Source organism: Engystomops pustulosus, chromosome 8, assembly GCF_040894005.1.
Source record: "Engystomops pustulosus chromosome 8, aEngPut4.maternal, whole genome shotgun sequence".
Classification (NCBI taxonomy): Eukaryota; Metazoa; Chordata; class Amphibia; order Anura; family Leptodactylidae; genus Engystomops; species Engystomops pustulosus.
In genome coordinates this window covers 96,948,149-96,969,694 of record NC_092418.1, presented here as the reverse complement: position 1 = coordinate 96,969,694, position 21,546 = coordinate 96,948,149, and the positions used below count along the sequence as shown (strand labels likewise).

Below are 21,546 nucleotides of genomic sequence, written 5' to 3'. Positions count from 1 at the left end.
TATTCGGGTAACACGTCGGGAAAACGCGAACCGGGCCCTTAGTAAATGACCCCCAATGTTTTTAGACTAGAAAAGCCTTAGAAATAGTGATGACGGGTACCAAAATGCAATGTTGGGGTCTGTGACAAGCATCGTAGGTTCAAGACCCTGCACTTGGACTTCAGCCAGAAGTTCGGGTTAAGTGTTCATCTCAACCCCCAACACCAGCCCTGATCATGGCTGTTAACTCTTTAAATACTGGTGGCAAAGCAAACCTACGGTTGTTGCCCGAGATCGTCTTTGACTGTGGTACTTATAAGGTAACACCCTTGAATGGTGATAGCACTGATCGCTGGTGTTACTGGTGGGGGTGAGCATTCAGGACCAAACTTTCAGGAACTCATCCTTACATAATCTTCATTCATTACATAGCATAAGGCGATGGTGCCAAAATTTCCGCTCTCTTATGATACAGTGGGGCACATTTACTTACCCAGTCCCACTGTGCTGTGATTCACTAAGATCATGCTCCCGATATCCTGCATGTGTCACTTCCCCGCTCAGGTCCGACAGAGTTCACCTTCTTCTTCCCAGTGCATGTAAGTGCAATCTAAATTCTGTGCTCAGGCCGAATCAGTCGGATCTCCCAACGGCCCGCCACCCGATTTCTGTCGCATGAAAGCCGGCGCAGCTGCGCCACAGTTCGATCGCGTGTGACACAATCCCAGTGCAAACCCCTGTTAAATACCTTGCAAAGCTGCTCAAATCCCAAAGCCACCGAACAGTCCACATCCCCTAGTAAATAAGCCCTAGTGAGCATCATATGTAATGACCCCCTAGTCTGTGCTATGATAAAATACTCCCTCTAGCAGTCTACCTCCTCCTGCTATATAAGATTTTTCCCCATGTTGGTATTTTATTCTTTTTTCCGGAACATTTTTCAATCATTCTCTTTAGAATCTTTTTGCATGAATGTTCGGTGCCATTAGAGTAAATTGCATGTGTGGTACATTATCTCTGACACATCCTCGCTGTATAGACGCAGAAACAATGCGCTTGTCAAACCCTATAGAAATGGCCTCTCTCCAGAGCGACAGATGCAATTACAGAGAAATGTCATATGCTTATGGCTGGGGATGCAAATCGCTCTTATTTCTGTATGATTAAAACTTGTTACTTTTGTACTTTTATCTCAGCTAAAGCCATTGGTAGTAAGTCACCGAGACACATTTTTTCCGACCACAGCTATTACACTTGCATACTTGGCTTGACTGAGCATGCATGTGTTCTGAATGTGGAGAGAGGACTAACTTGAAGTCAAAAACCATAAGTGGTGTCTGTGGTAAGACATTGGGGGTGATGTATCATTGTGTTTTTTGTGTGGCTTTGTCATGCAAATGAACATAGGACAATGCAACATCACTTTGACATAGACATTCATTAAATTCGCATAGACAAGTTTTCACAATAGGACTGAATTCATATATTGCATTGGTGTAAATTGACTCCAGCCTCCACTCTGGTCTATGTGCTGTAACTTTTAAGTTTTTTTTTTTACTTTTTATGCGACTGCCAGCAGGTTTATCAGGGCAAACAACAATGAACCTGCTGAGTAGCGGACGGACATAGGACTGTTAGGCTACATTCACACTACAGTATGGGGGACGTATATACGGCCGACGTATATGCGGCCGATATACGTCCCCCATACACTCCTATGGGCTCACGGCCCTGTACGGGAGCGGTACGGTGCAGCACACGTGCGGCACCGTACCGCTCCGTAGCCCGGGGAAAGATAGGACCTGTCCTATCTTTCCCCGTATTACGGCGCCGTGCGCCATTAGTTTCTATGGAGAGGGGCGGGGGTGAGCTGCGCTCACCTCCTCCTCCTCTCCCCGCGCTGCCGTGAGCCCGCCGTAATACGGTGCGGCGGGCTCACGGCAGTGTGAATTTAGCCTTATAATGAGGCGGCTTAATGTTAAATTTCCCCCATTGAGTTTTTGGGGTCTCTGAGATGTCTCTATTTTTGGGCACTTTAGGACAGGTTATTAGCAGTTGATTAGTGGGGGTGAGAGCATCCACCGGTAGTCAAGTCAGTGCATTGGTACCAGCGGCTCCATCCATTGTGTATCCTCTTTTTGGCCACATTTCAGAAGCAGCTTTTATCGACTTTTAGTCAGAAGCTAGCTCTCCAGATCAGCTTGGTGCAAATCAGTAAACAAGTAGATGTGTTAGTAGTCTCATGCACTGAGATATTTGGTGGGGGATTTATAATCACTTTGGTTTCTTTCATTACTTTTTGGGGCTTTTTTGTGACAATTCAGTCTTTTTTGTCTCAACCGAGAGACAAAAAGTCTCAAAAAATAGAACAAGAAACCAGACAAAGTGATAAGATTGTCTCCAACGTGACAATTAAAATTCCAGCTCTGAGCATGGGGGGAGATTTATCAGAAGTGTCTGAGAGCAAAACTGTTCTAGTTGCCCATGGTAACCAATCAGAGCTCAGCATTCATTTTATAAACAGCTGTGGCAAAATGAAAGCTGATTGGTTGCCATGAGCAAGTAGAACAATTCTGCTTTCAGACATGTCTGATAAATCTCCCCCAGTCTGTATTTAATTATGCTGGAGGTAAGTAGCCCCCTCCAGCTCCAAGTATAGTGTAGCGGTGCTACAAGCATACAACCTGCAAAAGCTGTTGTTTTATCAATATTGAATGCACCAATCATCTGATCACCTTTAAATCTACATTCAAAGGAAATCAAGAGTTCAGAAAAAGTAAAAAAAACACTGAAAATACACACTTACTCTCGTCTTCTTCTTAATCCCCACAGTGGTCTTGACACCCTGGGATAACCTAAAAAGAGGCTTATAAAAAGCAGCCTGAAACATTGGGATGCGATGTCCTGTGCTCTGCTAATTATTCACGCCTCCTGCGTGACTAATTAGCAGCCTGGAGTGTGGGACATCTCGTCCTTGCACTCCGGGCTGCTTTTTATAAGTTTCTTTTTTAGGTAATCCCGTTGTTTCAAGATTAGCGAAGGGCAGCATCAGGATAAAGATGAAGAGGAGAGTAGGTGAGTATTTGCAGTTTTTTCTTTTGCTTTTTATCACTAGTTGATATCCTTTGATGGTTTGATTTTCATTATGGTGGAGGTTTACATACCTAAACTTGTGGATTTTTTTTATCCTAAAAATTGTGGCTCACTAACTGTCAGCTGATTACCATACATACCACGAGGGATGTTTCAATTTTAGGGAAACTGGGAGTAGTTAAATGAGATAGACACAAGGAAGGAAACTCATGGGTGGATCCCTGCTAGATTGTCCCCACCCAGCTTGGTTTTTTTGACAGGTCTCTTCCTATTTGTCAATCTAGCTGAGCTGTGGGGGAGAAGCCCCTAGGGAGCCCTGTGCCCGACATATACCAGTATGTGAACTGTGCAGAACAGCAGTATTAAGAGTAAAACATATCTTTGTGTAAGACTATTGGGATTTCATTCTGCCCCGGGTTCAGGCAGCATAAATCTCCTGACAGATTTCCTTAACCTATAACTTAATTAGACTGTAATAAGAAAATCTTTTATAATTACATTACATATTTAACTGTAACCTGTCCATTGAGACCCATAATGCTTCCCTGCACCATAGGTAGTAAATACATAGTGGAGCTAGATAACCATGACCATCTGTCAGCACGTCCTAGATTCCCTATTAATGCAAAATCTGCTCAGCTTATATTTCTACTACGATGCTCTATTTTAAATTCCACAGATGTAACTATAATGTAATGCAAGCGCTAATACACATCATAATGTATCATCTAAGAGGTTGGATAAAGTGGATGTAAAATCTAAAGGGATAATTGTAGGAAATAGGAAAATATTCATCCATTATGCCAACTGCAGAATAGGAACACGGCTGACTTTACCCCTGACCTCATTGGCTGTGGCTTTAGATGACCCTGTGTCAATAGTGTACTATATATACACGCAGAGTGTATTAACCTTCAGACAAAATTTAGATTTTCACTCCATAATCTACACAATTTACTTGGCCTTTGCATTAGACTTTGCACACATATACTCGGCCATTACCTTGGAGCTGGCACACATATACGCAGCCATTGCCTTCGTCCTTGCTTGGATATACACACTTATTGCCTTAGTACTTGTGCACATATACTCGGCCATTGCCTTGGTCCTTTCTTGGATATACACACCCATTGCCTTAGTACTTGTGCACATTTACTCAGCCATTGCCTTTGCTCCTTGCGCACATTTACTCGGCTATTCACTTAGTCCTTGCACACATATACCCGGCCATTGCCTTAGATCATAAGCACATATACTCGCCATCACCTTGGACCTCATGCACATATACTCTGCCATTGCCTTAGACCTCAAGCACATATACTTGACTATTGCCCCAAAAACTGGCACACATATACTCTACTCAGCCATACACTTAGACCTCACCACATATTCTTGGCCATTAAACGGTACACATGCATGGCCTTTGGAGAGTGCACATACACGTATACTCGTCCATTGCCTTACACCTCACGCACATATTACTCAGCCATTGAAGGGTCCTCGTGCACGTATACTTGGCCATTGCCTTAGACCTCAAGCACATATACCAAGGTAATGCTTTCCATCTGTGTTCATTCAAGTCATGACATTATCATGAGGAATAAAGTGCAACACAATTTTGGTGGAAAGTACACCATGCTTGATCTTTTTTTTGCCACATTTATCAAAAACAGTGTGCAGGGTGCGCTAGATTCATGAATTGTGATGCACGTTCTTTATGAATTTAGCGCCCCCTTCACTGCTTGGGAAGTGTGCACCTTTTTTTTTGGTGCACTCTGTTCATTTTGCAGAATTGTGGCGCACGTTGGACAGAATTGTGACGCGGAGTACGACTAAGCACTAATGTGCCCCTTTTGGTGCACAATTTTTATGTCTTGTCGGACACAGTGCAGCCGCAACACAAAAACACAGTCTTCAGCAAAACTGATGGTAAAAACAAGCCTTATTTAAAAGTCTTCAAAATGTATTAAAAAATCTCAATAAAGGATGTAAACAGTAAAAAAAAAGTCTTCCCCAATGGGGGAGATCTGTAATCACGTTGTATGATTTCTCATACTACTGTTTGGGACTTTTTGATCTCAACTAACACCAAAAAGTCTCAACTAAGACCAAAAAGTCCTAACTGAGCCCAAAAAGGGATGTAAAGCATTACAAGAAACCAGACAAGGTGATGATAAATCTCCCCCATAGTCTGTCTGAGCTGAAAAGGCTGCATTTATTGGCAACCTCAATCCTGCTCTCCTACGGATCACCCCTGGTGCTCCCTTGTGCTTGCTTCATTTTCTGTTACAGTTTCCAATAATCTGTATAAAACCTAATTTTGAATTCCAGCAAAAATGTAATAAACTTTGGAAAAAAAATGAAACAAATAGCTAACACTGCCGGTAAGTGTGACAAAAGCCAATGCCATTTCCCAAGAGCCATGGAGACCCTTCTGATAAATACAATATTAAATCGACTGTGTATTTCCATACAGTTCATGATCATTTAGAGTAGATGCAATTACAAAGATTTACAAAAAATACAATATTTTTAATAGTCTTACAAGCCAAATGTTACAAGGCATCACATCAAGTCAATACAGAAGCTACTGGAAGATATGACTTCTCCATGTATAAAACCTCATAATGATATCATGGGGCATGACCTGGATAACTTATATCAGTCTATCAGTGTACGAGGGTTGTGTCGCAAGAAAATTATATTCTATAAAAAGAGTTTGTATGTTAAACATATCTTTTTAATTTCAAAGCAACACATCTCTATACATTTTCGTAAAAAGTACTATATCCTTTATCTTTCTGTCTAACCACTAAGTATAAAAAGAGTCTGTACAAGGCCCTCAATGACCCCTATATAGATAACACTGACCCATCATTACATCACTACTAACAATAGATGATGTCACAGCTTATCACCTCCTCCTCCATGTACAATGACCTCTATATAGATAACACTGACCCATCATTACATCACTACTGACAATAGATGATGTCATAGCTTATCTCCTCCCCCTCCATGTACAATGACCTCTATATAGATAACACTGACCAATCATTACATCACTACTGACAATAGATGATGTCATAGCTTATCTCCTCCCCCTCCATGTACAATGACCTCTATATAGATAACACTGACCAATCATTACATCACTACTGACAATAGATGATGTCATAGCTTATCTCCTCCCCCTCCATGTACAATGACCTCTATATAGATAACACTGACCCATCATTACATCACTACTGACAACAGATGATGTCACAGCTTATCACCTCCTCCTCCCTGTACAATGACCCCTATATAGATAACACTGACCCATCATTACATCACTACTGACAACAGATGATGTCACAGCTTATCCCCTCCCCCTCCCTGTACAATGACCTCTATATAGATAACACTGGCCAATCATTACATCACTACTGACAATAGATGATGTCATAGCTTATCTCCTCCCCCTCCATGTACAATGACCCCTATATAGATAACACTGACCCATCATTACATCACTACTGACAATAGATGATGTCACAGCTTATCTCCTCCTCCCTGTACAATGACCTCTATATAGATAACACTGACCCATCATTACATCACTACTGACAACAGATGATGTCTCAGCTTATCACCTCCCCTTCCCTGTACAATGACCTCTATATAGATAACACTGACCCATCATTACATCACTACTGACAATAGAAGATGTCACAGCTTATCTCCTCCCCCCTCCCTGTACAATGACTTCTATATAGATAACACTGACCCATCATTACATCACTACTGACAACAGATGATGTCACTGCTTATCACCTCCTCCTCCCTGTACAATGACCTCTATATAGATAACACTGCCCCATCATTACATCACTACTGACAACAGATGATGTCATAGCTTATCTCCTCCCCCTCCATGTACAATGACCTCTATATAGATAACACTGCCCCATCATTACATCACTACTGACAACAGATGATGTCATAGCTTATCTCCTCCCCCTCCATGTACAATGACCTCTATATAGATTACACTGACCAATCATTACATCACTACTGACAATAGATGATGTCATAGCTTATCTCCTCCCCCTCCGTGTACAATGACCTCTATATAGATAACACTGACCCATCATTACATCACTACTGACAACAGATGATGTCACAGCTTATCACCTCCTCCTCCCTGTACAATGACCCCTATATAGATAACACTGACCCATCATTACATCACTACTGACAACAGATGATGTCACAGCTTATCCCCTCCCCCTCCCTGTACAATGCCCTCTATATAGATAACACTGACCAATCATTACATCACTACTGACAATAGATGATGTCATAGCTTATCTCCTCCCCCTCCATGTACAATGACCTCTATATAAATAACACTGACCCATCATTACATCACTACTGACAACAGATGATGTCTCAGCTTATCACCTCCCCCTCCCTGTACAATGACCTCTATATAGATAACACTGACCCATCATTACATCACTACTGACAATAGATGATGTCACAGCTTATCTCCTCCCCCTTCCCTGTACAATGACTTCTATATAGATAACACTGACCCATCATTACATCACTACTGACAACAGATGATGTCACTGCTTATCACCTCCTCCTCCCTGTACAATGACCTCTATATAGATAACACTGACCCATCATTACATCACTACTGACAACAGATGATGTCACTGCTTATCACCTCCTCCTCCCTGTACAATGACCTCTATATAGATAACACTGACCCATCATTACATCACTACTGACAATAGATGATGTCACATCTTATCTCCTCCTCCTCCCTGTACAATGACCTCTATATAGGTACCACTGACCCATCATTACATCACTACTGACAATAGATGATGTCACAGCTTATCACCTCCTCCTCCCTGTACAATGACCTCTATATAGATAACACTGACCCATCATTACATCACTACTGACAATAGATGATGTCACATCTTATCTCCTCCTCCTCCCTGTACAATGACCTCTATATAGGTACCACTGACCCATCATTACATCACTACTGACAATAGATGATGTCACAGCTTATCACCTCCCCCTCCCTGTACAATGACCTCTATATAGATAACACTGACCCATCATTACATCACTACTGACAACAGATGATGTCACTGCTTATCACCTCCTCCTCCCTGTACAATGACCTCTATATAGATAACACTGACCCATCATTACATCACTACTGACAATAGATGATGTCACAGCTTATCTCCTCCCCCTCCCTGTACAATGACCTCTATATAGATTACACTGACCCATCATTACATCACTACTGACAATAGATGATGTCACAGCTTATCTCCTCCCTCTCCCTGTACAATGACCTCTATATAGATAACACTGACCCATCATTACATCACTACTGACAATAGATGATGTCACAGCTTATCTCCTCCCCCTCCCTGTACAATGACCTCTATATAGATAACACTGACCCCTTATTACATCACTACTGACAATGGATGATGTCACAGCTTATCTCCTCCTCCTCCCTGTACAATGACCTCTATATAGATAACACTGACCCATCATTACATCACTACTGACAATAGATGATGTCACAGCTTATCTCCTACCCCTCCCTGTACAATGACCTCTATATAGATAACACTGACCCATCATTACATCACTACTGACAATAGATGATGTCACAGCTTATCTCCTCCCTCTCCCTGTACAATGACCTCTATATAGATAACACTGAACCATCATTACATCACTACTGACAATAGATGATGTCACAGCTTATCTCCTCCCCCTCCCTGTACAATGACCTCTATATAGATAACACTGACCCCTTATTACATCACTACTGACAATGGATGATGTCACAGCTTATCTCCTCCTCCTCCCTGTACATTGACCTCTATATAGATAACACTGACCCATCATTACATCACTACTGACAACAGATGATGTCACAGCTTATCCCCTCCCCCTCCCTGTACAATGACCTCTATATAGATAACCCTGACCAATCATTACATCACTACTGACAGTAGATGATGTCATAGCTTATCTCCTCCCCCTCCAAGTACAATGACCCCTATATAGATAACACTGACCCATCATTACATCACTACTGACAACAGATGATCTCCTCCTGACCACAGCTTATCTCCTCCCTCCCTGTACAATGACCTCTATATAGACAACACTGACCTATCATTACATCACTACTGACAATAGATGATGTCACAGCTTATCTCCTCCTCCTCCCTGTACAATGACCTCTATATAGATAACACTGACCCATCATCACATCACTACTGACAATAGATGATGTCACAGCTTATCTCCTCCTCCCTGTACAATGAGCTCTATATAGATAACACTGACCCATCATTACATCACTACTGACAATAGATTATGTCAGAACTTATCTCCTCCCCCTCCCTGTACAATGACCTCTATATAGATAACACTGACCCATCATTACATCACTACTGACAACAGATGATGTCACTGCTTATCACCTCCTCCTCCCTGTACAATGACCTCTATATAGATAACACTGACCCATCATTACATCACTACTGACAACAGATGATCTCCTCCTGACCACAGCTTATCTCCTCCCTCCCTGTACAATGACCTCTATATAGACAACACTGACCTATCATTACATCACTACTGACAATAGATGATGTCACAGCTTATCTCCTCCTCCTCCCTGTACAATGACCTCTATATAGATAACACTGACCCATCATTACATCACTACTGACAATAGATGATGTCACAGCTTATCTCCTCCCCCTCCCTGTACAATGACCTCTATATAGATAACACTGACCATCATTACATCACTACTGACAATAGATGATGTCACAGCTTATTTCCTCCTCCCTGTACAATGACCTCTATATAGATAACACTGACCCATCATTACATCACTACTTGCAATAGATGATGTCACAGCTTATGTCCTCCCCTCCCTGTACAATGACCTCTATATAGATAAGACTGACCCATCATTACATCACTACTGACAATAGATGATGTCACAGCTTATTTCCTCCTCCCTGTACAATGACCTCTATATAGATAACACTGACCCATCATTACATCACTACTTGCAATAGATGATGTCACAGCTTATGTCCTCCCCTCCCTGTACAATGACCTCTATATAGATAAGACTGACCCATCATTACATCACTACTGACAATAGATGATGTCACAGCTTATTTCCTCCTCCCTGTACAATGACCTCTATATAGATAACACTGACCCATCATTACATCACTACTTGCAATAGATGATGTCACAGCCTATCACCTTCTACTACTGCAATGAGTCCCTATATGCTGTTAGCAGATCCAAAAAGAAGCTTGCTCAAGATGGCATTCCAATAGCCTTAAACTGTCATATTTTTAAATTAGTAGTAAAAATTGGTGATATTGGCCAAGTAAGGTACTTGAAAACAGCAACAACCTTATAGTCCACAGCACCACATCGAGTTAATTATACACTGACATATTTACTATCCATAGCACACAGAGGGCCATTCCAAATACATGGTTATTACCAGGCAGAGAATATACAGTGCCCCACAGAAAAGATGGCGAATGATATATGTGAATGGACTATTAAGATCTCTAAGCGGTACATGATCATAAGCTTGCGCTAAGTGCTGCCTCTGCAGTTTCCAGTCAGTCAGGAGGCGTCCTGATAAATCTGCAGGGTCGCAGTGGCAGGATAGTTTTACATTATAGGCAGTGTGCAGGCACGGGCCTGCGTAATTTAGGGCTTGTAAGACAGATTTTAGGCGCACAAGCCCCGATTAACGTGGACCTTAGTTTACACCAAGTCATAGACATAATTCTTTACTTCTTTACACTGACCTTTGTATAGGTCACAGAGCATGTTCATAACACATGGCTATTAAGTCAGTGGGGGATATGTATAATGCAATTTTTTGTGCGCTTGTCTGCGCCTTTTTCCCCCTCATTTCCACAATAAGGGTTCATTCACACTTGGTATGCCCGCCTGCTGTGTGCTGGAGGTGAGGAGGAGGTGACCCCTCCTCCCTCCATAGAAAACAGCGGCGCACGGCCGCACACTCACAGAAAGACACAGCATGCTATATCTTTTTGCGGTGTGCGCCACGGTGCGCGGTGTGTTTGGTACCGTACCGCTGCCGGGCCGCTATTGCTGTCCATGGGGACGTATATGCGGCCGTATATATATGTCCCCATGCGGCAGTGTAAAATGTAGCCTTAGTTTTGTGCAAATGGAGATTTTTCACAGACCTCGCCACTTTCCGAATAACGTTGGATGAGGGCATAGAAAAGTTACATCTTTTTTTTTCAGCCTCCTCCGATTTTAACATCTTTCATGTCAGTTTTCTTGTGAGACAATCCTCTACTGGAGCTAATTGTAGTGAGGCCTGGTGAGGTCTTAAGAAAGCGTTTGTTAGGGTGAAACGGCCCGTTGCCTCATTGGAACCAGCAAATCATAGGATTTAGACAAACTTGGTAAATGCTATTTCCCTCTTTTCTACTTCCGAGGTCATGCACCTTAATCATGACAAGGCCTGTACCCATTGTTGCACCAGGACAAAGGGATTTCAAAACCATATTCCTCCTGTGAGTCTTGTTGTTAACCTCGTTAAGATTGAAAAATAATACAGGTCCATCAAGTCCCGCTGCTCATAAAAAAACGGAAAGTAGTGCAAAAATATCGATTAAAATAATTCTTCATTCTTTTTAATAGTATGTTTTCATTTTCTTAAAAAAAATTAAAGGTGAAACATTGACTTGATCAATAACTGGTTAATCTGCTGGATCAGTAGTTTAAAAACTAAAAAAAATAAAGTGTTTTCCTGTAGTCAGATTCAGTATCTGATTGATGACCTCAGTCGGAAGATACCATGCCAAGAGCACATCTGAAATGCCACCGAGAAGCTGTGAATAAAGGGTTATTTCTGAGAGACCAATGGTTATAGAAATTCTTCAGACAAAATATAGATCACATGTCACATCAGGAGAAACCGAGATGGTCAGGAAAAGCAGTAATGGGACTGCAAAATAAAATCCCATAACACTAAGAAAGTTAATATATCACATGGACGTTATAGACTGGACCTTATTTCCATTGGAAATGGACAGTTGTAGAGTTCGAAGATTTGATTTGATATTTTTAGGGATGGAGCTCTTTATAGAAGATACTTATGGTCATAATATTTCACACTAAAAAGATGGAGAAAACAAGAAGATGGACACAAAAGTGGATCAGGAAATAACGCCTTTGACAATGCAGAAATCCCAAAGAAAAAAACTTCTCATTCTGAACACTTAAGTCTTTTAACGTCAAATAAAATTTTTCAGAAAAGGTGGAAAGTGACCATAAAAAGTGTACCCCTACTGTACTATGCTCCCTTTTCCAGCATCAGGATCGTCCCCTTGTGTTCCAGACTGCAGGTGGTGCAATTTGTGGCTTCAATGGGGTACAGGACATTACTTCCTCAATGCCACATGTGAGTTAAAGGCACTTTCGACCCCACCTTGAGTGGGGAAGAAGAATAGGCCACCTCTATGCTGGAACCGGGAGCTGTAGCACGGTAAGCACACATTTATTTTGGTCACCTCTTACGAGGGTTTTCCAAGCCCCTTTAAAATGAGCACATCAGTAAAAGTGAGTAGCATTAATTGAGCCACTGAAGCTAAATCAATCCAGTAGAATACAAGGGTGGAAGAAGTTGCTCTAAGAACAAAGTATGGTCTTATCTTCATTGTGTCCTGTTTTGTCAAAATAAGTTTATGTACTGTGGAAAATTTCTAAAAATTATTTTTGAGAAAATAATCACTTTATTCGGACCTGACTTATCGACTATCTCCAATAGGACGACCACTTATTAACACAACTTGGGATGGTCGTCTCAGTGTGTTGTCTTCTTCTGTAACTTTACTTTCTGGCTCTTTCTAAAGAAATTTGGAGAAGTTTAGGTGACAACCATTATGGCCTACATTAGGCAATCCATTATCAGTCGACCTTTTGGAGTCACAACTAATTAGGCAAGTTCTAATTTCCTATATCAATCGATATCTTATGGGAAGAAGGAACAACTATTAAGAATTCTTGATCTTTAGGTGTATACATATAAACCATGAGCATGCACTCTACAGTTAATACAGTCTGTGGAGAGAAATCTTCTAATGACTTATGAAATGAAAGCAGATGGTATTAGCAAAAATTGTGCCCTTACAAGTACAACCATCTCCAATTATCATTGTTTTTTTAGGAGCACCTGTTATTATCAATGTGCACGGATTCTTGGAAGCCTAATAAACTTGTGGGATGTTCAGGCTTCATTAAACAAATCAGTTTTTAATTGATATTAAGCTCCAAAATTTCCATTATTTTAATTCATTAGCTAAAAGATACTGTTTATGTATATTTAATTTTTTTTTTTAACTATGCTTCTATTTCATATATTGGGGGGAATTAATTAAGGCTTTAAAGGGGTATTCCCATCTGGGCATTTACATTTAATGTAATTCATTTGCCATATGTAAACATTTCTTCAATTGGATGTTATTTAAAAAAATGTTCCTGTGTGAAGATTAATTCTCATTAATGTAGCCATGTTGACCCTTAGAAACGAGATGGCTTCCTCGGATACGACCACGTCACACTCTGGCAGTGGTGGCCAGACATGTGCTATTGAGTCCTGCCTGACAACCTGGCTTCAGCAATCATTACCACAGGACGGCTGTGGGACCTGCAGTAACTCCCGGACATTACATATAGAAAAACTTCTTGTTTCTTTGTGCAATCACTCCAGCAGAGGTGGTCGTATCCAGGGACACAGTCTTGTTTCTAAGGAACCATATGACTACGTTTATGAGAAATTATCTTCACCCGGGTACATTTTTTTTAATGACATCTAATCGAAGAAATGTTTATATATGGCAGATTAATGAATCTGGATGTGAATGCCCAGACGAGAATACACCTTTAAATGCTAGTCGTAAAATTACCCCTGGCCTCACAGATCCATAGAAGTGGACGTGGTCTCCTACATGTTGGCCCTGTTTAGTCGAGTTCTGACCTGGTGAACATTTCAGCCAGTCTCCGCTGGTTTTCCAAAGTGTGTAGGGTGGAAAACCCTCTGACCTGGGGAAGATGGGGAGATTTACATGCCTTCTCTGTCAGAAAACTGTCAGGGAGGTCTTAGTTGACCATTGCCTTCTTGCCCCATAATCTGATTTGTGTAGCCTCTACACTTTGGGGCAGCTTTATCAAAAATGTCTGAAAATCAGTGCAAAGTAAGTATCCAATGCTGAGTGCTAAATCTTCAAATTCACATTTGAAGTCTAGAGAATTTTTTCCCCCTAATGTCAGGAGGTTGTCATCAACCTCATGTTTTTTTTGCCTTCCTCTGGATCAACACTGCAGGACTATAGGTTGAACTTGTTGGGTTTGTGCCTATATTCTACCGCCATACTTTTTGACTTCTTATACTCCAAATCAGAGAATAGCTAATATTCTGCTAGCAGTTAATTAGATGGGATCAAGTACAGAGCCTTCAAGCATTTTTTTTTAATTTCGATTGATACCATAAAAAACTTTTTATTACCCCAGAGTCTATTATTGAGACAAGCCACATTAGGGATCCTCAGGTCTAGCAGAAGGTTTCCTTGTCTGAAACCTTGTTTGATGCACATGTCAAGTCCTATTTAGAGAAAACCTTGTTGAATTTATGAAAACCATTTTGTCTCTTACTAACAATATAATTTCTTTGTGATGTTCATGAGTTTACAAAGAAATTAAAAGTGGTCTCTGTAAAGGTAGGGTAGAACCTTCAAATTATTGAGGCCGGCAAGTATAATGCACTGCAGTCAGACACCGGCCATGATGTTTCTTTTGACTCCTTACAAATTTTTAAACTACTTTATGGACTCATGCACCCACCTGTAGACATCAGCAGACCCAACGTTCATGTTTGGCCACACGACATGGACAAATTGCCAGATTGGTGACCGAACAGCCAATGTGACAAATTGATGATCCCAAACAACTAGCCAATGCTATGATTGGAAAACCCCTGGCCAATCATAGCCATGACTATGTGTCATGGGGGTGTCAATTTGCCGCATTGGATGTTCAGCTGCCTATCTTGCAATACGTCCAGAGCACGCAGCCGAACCCAAAGGAGAACATCGGGTCCCCCCATCTCTTCCCACCTGTTCACCATTGCTTATAATTGTCTTTTTCATTGAATATGTACATCATAACTTTGAATGTTGTCATTTTTTGATAAAATAGAAGAATAGACTGGATTTGGTCAATGATCCTGCTGCTTATTTTCCTTGATGAGCATTGTGAACAGGGTGACTGCTGAGGCTATTGATTGAGGCTATTAAATGACCATGGAGGTCACAGGAGCATGTTGACTTGGTTTGATTAACAAATTTCGGAGGAGAATTGCTGGCGATTTTGCTGCAAGGCCCTCAGATCTGCTCCAACACACATGGCCCCCAGTCCGATGTAACTTCTCCATCTTCCTGGCTGCAGCCACACTCCCCTTGGTCTTAATGCCTAATGCACCTGTTTTTAGCCAATCCCGATGTACCCCTACACAACTTGGAGATGCCGGATTGTTAGTGCGCTTTGTTTGTACAGCAGTACATTGCCCACAGCAACTTTCTCTACTCTTCTATGTATCCCTGTTATGCACTGCTCCCTGCATTTGACAAAGACCACTAGGTCGAAACGTTACGCACATATTGCAAAAAAAGTGGAATTACTTTTTGTTTGCATTAAAGGAGTGCTTGGGCTTAATTCTTCATACTATATTGGAGCGGGTATTGGGACTGTACAGCACCGCCCTGCCGATGTGGAGTTGCACCTTTTTTAGATGTTAGACAAAAGTTACCAGTTTCCTTCGAAGTTACCTGTCCTGCACTCTTGCCTCTATATTACCGTCCCTAATATTGTAATAGAAGATATAGGGGTCTCGTGATCCTATTATAGGCTATTTCATATTGCCATACAGAGTTTAAACGGTGAAAGCCAACAAGGGTACTTGGATATGCCAAGCTGTTGTTGGGTCATGTAGGGTCCACTATCCGCTGTCTGAGAGGTTTGAGAGAGAATACAGCTATAATTATACTCTGTGTAGATGACCTTGCCTTGGTATTAGCTACAAATGACTTACCACATATCTAATAATGTGACACAGTCTTATTCTAAAGCCATTACAACACACTAGAGATAATGGAATCGCAAAAATTATCACTTTATTATTTTACATTTAGAATTTTTTTTTTGCCTCTGGACTTGTTACTCCATTATGTACAATTTTACATGTTTTAATTAGCTTTTGGTTCTTAACTTTTCAATGTAAATTGCTTCTCACATTTAGCTTATTAACTTTACAAGATTTTCACGACTCATTGGGGACTGAAATGAATATGTGTATTATCCAACATTTGACTTTGTGCCCGGTTTATTATGTGATCATGCCTATTAGACACATGACACATAATGTTTTAGGCAGTTTTGACCAATAGGAGAGCAGCTCTGTGCTCATATTGTGCTGGCCTTTATCCTTTATAGCTGTTAAATCTGGCTTGTGAAGATTTATCTGAGGATTCAATAAATGTGAGATTCCAATAATAACACCTAAAGAGTAACCGTCATTTCAGATGATGTTTGATATTGTGTGTGTGTGTGGGGGGGGGGGAGTTTGTGACATAATTTTCTAATATACATCATAAAGAAATTCTTCTTAGTTTTTAAAGAAACAGGCTGTAAAGTGCCCCTTAGTTACAATGTTACTATGACAAATCTGCATATCGGATTAAAGATAGGTCTCTCTCTTCTCCTGTTTGTTACGCAGCTGTGAGTGGTAAGCCTTTCTCCTCTCTCCCTGGCTGTAGAATGCTATAAGCAAAGATCAAGCTGAAAGTGAAAAAGTCCTCCCTTCTCAGAGCTGTTTAACCAAACAAAGGGAGATTAGATGTGAGCTCATGCAGCCTCCATAGACACACACTCTACAGGCTGTAATATGTATCTCTGTGGGAGGGAGCAGCTTGATTTTTTTTACAAACTAAGCTGAATTTGTTAATGAAGTATATTTGAAAAATGTTCATCACATCCCGCCACACACAACATAAATAATTATTTTAAAAAATTTAAGACTGTCGAATTATCATTCTGCCGCCTGCTGACAAGCTTATGACATATCCAGACCTTCATGTTCCATGAGGTCTCAAGACGTTCTACTATCAACTGTGCCAAAAAATTGTTTGTGTAGAACCTAAAAGGACATAGAAAACTGTGACCGGATGCATAGTGTGAAAAATCGGTATCTTAACACAGCGTTACTGCTTACTCAATAGAAATGCAATGGCCAGATAATACTTTCACTATACAGTAATAATCTCATGTAGGGTCGGTCACCCATGAGGCCAGGAAGGCCAATAGGAATATTTAGTGGGCCACTGGTGACCTAATGAAATCCCCGCTGACTCTTCCTTCCTAGAGAAGAAGACACCCATAGCATCAGGTCCTGCACACCACCTAGGCAACATTGTATGTAGAAAAAAAACATGCAGAACATGTGGAGACTAGGTGACATCACATAACAATTAGCAGTATATAGTTCACTGGAGGCACTCTTTAAAGGAAATCTGACATCAAAATCAATCCATAAACCGGGGACACTAGAGTCAGTCACTATGACTGTGGTAATCTTCTTATATTTATTTCCCATGGCCTCCTTCCTTCTAAAATCAACTTTTAAAATTATGCTAATGAGCGAGAAGGGCTCTGGGCCCCTCCAAATTGTAACTTCACAGGCTGTTCCAGGAGCACTTCTCCCCCACCACTGTGGGGGATTATATCAGGCAGAGAGGAGATTGCCGGGGGAGCAGGGGGAAGGAGAACAATGTAGCAGAGTACAGAGGGGCTCTGGTAACGCCCGCAGAGCCCTTCTGGCTCATTAGAATAATTATAAAAGTTGATTTTTAGAAGGAAAGAGCCAATGGATAACAAATATAAGAAGATTACCACAGTCACACTGCCTGGATCTATTAGTAATGTCCCAGCCAGTACCCCCACTTCACAGAACTTTTAACCCCATTGTATCTTAGAGCCAGCTCTTTCGCGAACGACACATTGCTAATTCACAGGTTCTCAAAAAAGCACACAATATCAATAATAATAAATCCAGCACGCACCAAGAAGGCCATGAACAATACAATGAATTACGCAAATGGTCCATCCAAGTTAGAGAGCTGGAGCAAAAACGCCCACACTTGTCACCACCCACACTGGCATCCTCAGTGGTCACCATACACACAGGGGCGTAATTAGAAGAGGCTGGTCCCCATAGCAGACTTCTGAATGGGGCCCCCTTCCACCTTTAAAAAAAATATATAAATTAGTACTTTTACACATGTGAGTTACAATCACACACAGTATATACACACCATATATACACACATACAGTATATACACACATGCATGCAGTATCATATATACTCTTGTATTATATACACAAACATAGAGCATATACACACCATATACACACATATAAAGCATATGCACATCACATATATACACACACACACAGCAATACACACATACATACACTACCATATACAGACCTACAGCATATATACATTGTGCAGATACAGATACATACATTATATACACACCACACACATACAGCATACACTCAATACACACCCAGTACCTCAAATGCCGGGTCCCCCTGACACTGTAGGCCCCATAGCGTCTGCTATGGCTGCTACCACTGTAGTTACGCCCTTGCATCCACATAAGACTTCATACAGATGAGTGATTATTATCCCTCCCGACGTCAATGGTTAGGTAAGAATCAAGAGCACATGGTACATACTAGAAGACCCTCCATATTTAGCTAGCTTACTTTATTTATGAAATCACAATACACTTGTAATTCACTGAGAATTTCCAGATTGTCCTCACACATTTTACAGACAATGTAACTGTATTCATCCAACTGCTAATCCCAGTTTCTCACTCCAAGAATGGAACATCTGCCGGACGGAATGAAACCATTATGGTAAAATCTCTAGGACTTTTGTATGAGGGCAGCGATTTCACGTTCCTTCTGACAATGAATATTCTGCAAGACAATTCAGTTTTTATTACGTTATTGGGTTTTTCATAATGGTCTTGGTCACGTCTGCGGGCGACGCTTCATCCAGGACATCGCGTTCTGAGTCAACGGCCTTTAATAAGGTTTCAGACTGTAGAGAAAAGCTGAAAAGTCAATGTGACAGCGCCGCTCGCTAAAATTCGGTATAATCTGTGAATTCTGGCCGGGGGCAAACTTGTTTAGTATTATCATTGTCATTGTTGCTGTTGTTTTTATGTATTTTTTTTTTTTGGATGGATTTAATGTTTATGTTGAAACCAGAGCAATTTCTAGGTACTTTGTTATGAAGGGCGATTCTTAAAAAAATCCCCCCTCCCCTAAGGTCATTAAAGTATATACATTGCACCCTGATTTTAGCATAAACAGCCCCCCTACCGAACCAAACATATTAAACATGCATTTATGTGTGGATTATAGCTACATATACTGGGGGGGAATTTATTATTTTTGGCACTAGGTGTTGTTCTTGGCACCCAATTTTACAGCACGGCCTTAAAGGGGTATTCCCATTTCAACAAGTAATTCCTATTGCTTGAATAATGAAAATACAGATTTCAAATATACTTTCTGTATCAATTCCTCACAGCTTTCTAGATCTCTGGTTGCTGTCATTCTATAGCAGCAATGGCGAACATGTTGGAGACAGAGAGCCACAAACTACAACCAATACCCATTGACATGTCACAAAGTGCCGACATGACAATTTAAGTAGTAACTTATTGATCCCTGCTGTATCACAGGTTTCAATTGTATTGGTGTCCTGAGTTCACCAATACAATAGAAAGATAATGGAGAAATTTGGATTGTAGCTTCCCTTCAGGATCCCCCAAAGAGAAAGAATCAGGGGACCCAGAGCAGGAGTTCCAACGATAACCCATATCTATCCACTCCTTCTCACTTCTCCTGTGGTCCTGGCAGCCAGGGATATTGCTTGAAAATGGCGCTGAGCATGGCACATCCTGGTCTGTCTTGGACCACAGGATTAAGCTTTGAGTCCTGTCTGGCAAACTCTCTGTTGACATGAAGCCCTGGGTGCCCACAGAAAGGGCTCTGAGTGCCACCTCTGGCACCAGTGCCATAGGTTCGCCACCACTGTTCTATAGAAAGCTTCTATGTTTACTTCCAATGGACAGAAATCTGCCCATGGTCACACAGGTGCACGTTATATCACACAGCTCTGATTACTCTCTGTGATACTAACGAGCCGTGCACATGTTTTAACTGTAGATTGGCCAATAATTGTATTGCAGAACTCCTTTAATTATGCTTCATTAATAATTATTGTCATATAATGTATATCTGTAATAAAATGAGAACAGAATCTACAAAGGATATCATTGATTTCATGTAAATGAGTACAAAATCCATCATGATAAACCAGGGACACTTACTCATAGATCCAGCCACCGTGTCTGTGGGAATCTTCTAATATTTGTTATCCATGGCCTCCTTCCTTCCAAAATCAATTTCAAAATTCTGCTAATGATCCTAAAGGGCTATGAGGGTCTCCTCAGTGTTGTAACTTCATAGGTTGGTACACTGTGCGCCCCTCACCCTGCTTCCGCGGCACTACCCCCCTCCCTTTATCTGATGTAATCTCACACAATGGGAGGGGTGTTAAATGTTTCTGCACAGTGTAAAAGCCTGTGAACCTAGAGCATGGGACACTAGTAACATCCCCCTGAGCCCTTTAAAAGTTGATTTTAGAAGAAAGGAGGCCATGGATTATAAATATAAAAAGATCACCACAGTCATGTAAGTAAGTCATACAAGAATTGCCCAAAGCACAATCTCAGGTGTCAGGCGACTGATATGACCTCGATAGACTAGACCATAAGGACAGGTCATGGCTTTAAGAGCCAACCTCTTTAAAGGAAATCTACTATTTGCTTTTATACATTGTGAACCAAATATACATTGAGAATGCTGTAGCTAAGGTGAGGCAGAAACATGTCTTATTTAACAATGATAAAATTATGATAATTAGGCTCTATTGATCATGTGGCTGCCTTGGCGCTTCTCCTCTTACCCTAATTATGCACTGCTTCAGAGAATGAAATAATCATTGTTATGTCCCTGACAGGCAGTAGTAATCAATCGCTGCACCATCCACCAGCTGCTGAGTCATCCAGCTCAGGTTGATTAGTCATGTCTGGTAAGTTCAGGAAGCTCCGTGAAACACAGCAGCCAGTCTGCACCCATCTTTCCCAAAGTCCTGAATTTTATAATTGTTTTTTGAGAAAAGCTAATCAGATCAGGGATTAGATAAGATA

At 41.1% G+C, this 21,546-nt stretch overlaps 1 protein-coding gene across 7 annotated transcripts in view; it reads left to right on the top strand.

Annotated features, from left to right (window-relative positions):
• The window catches only part of SLC4A10 (solute carrier family 4 member 10), a 164,681-nt gene that overhangs the window by 44,275 nt on the left and 98,860 nt on the right, over positions 1-21,546 (top strand). The window lies entirely within an intron of this gene.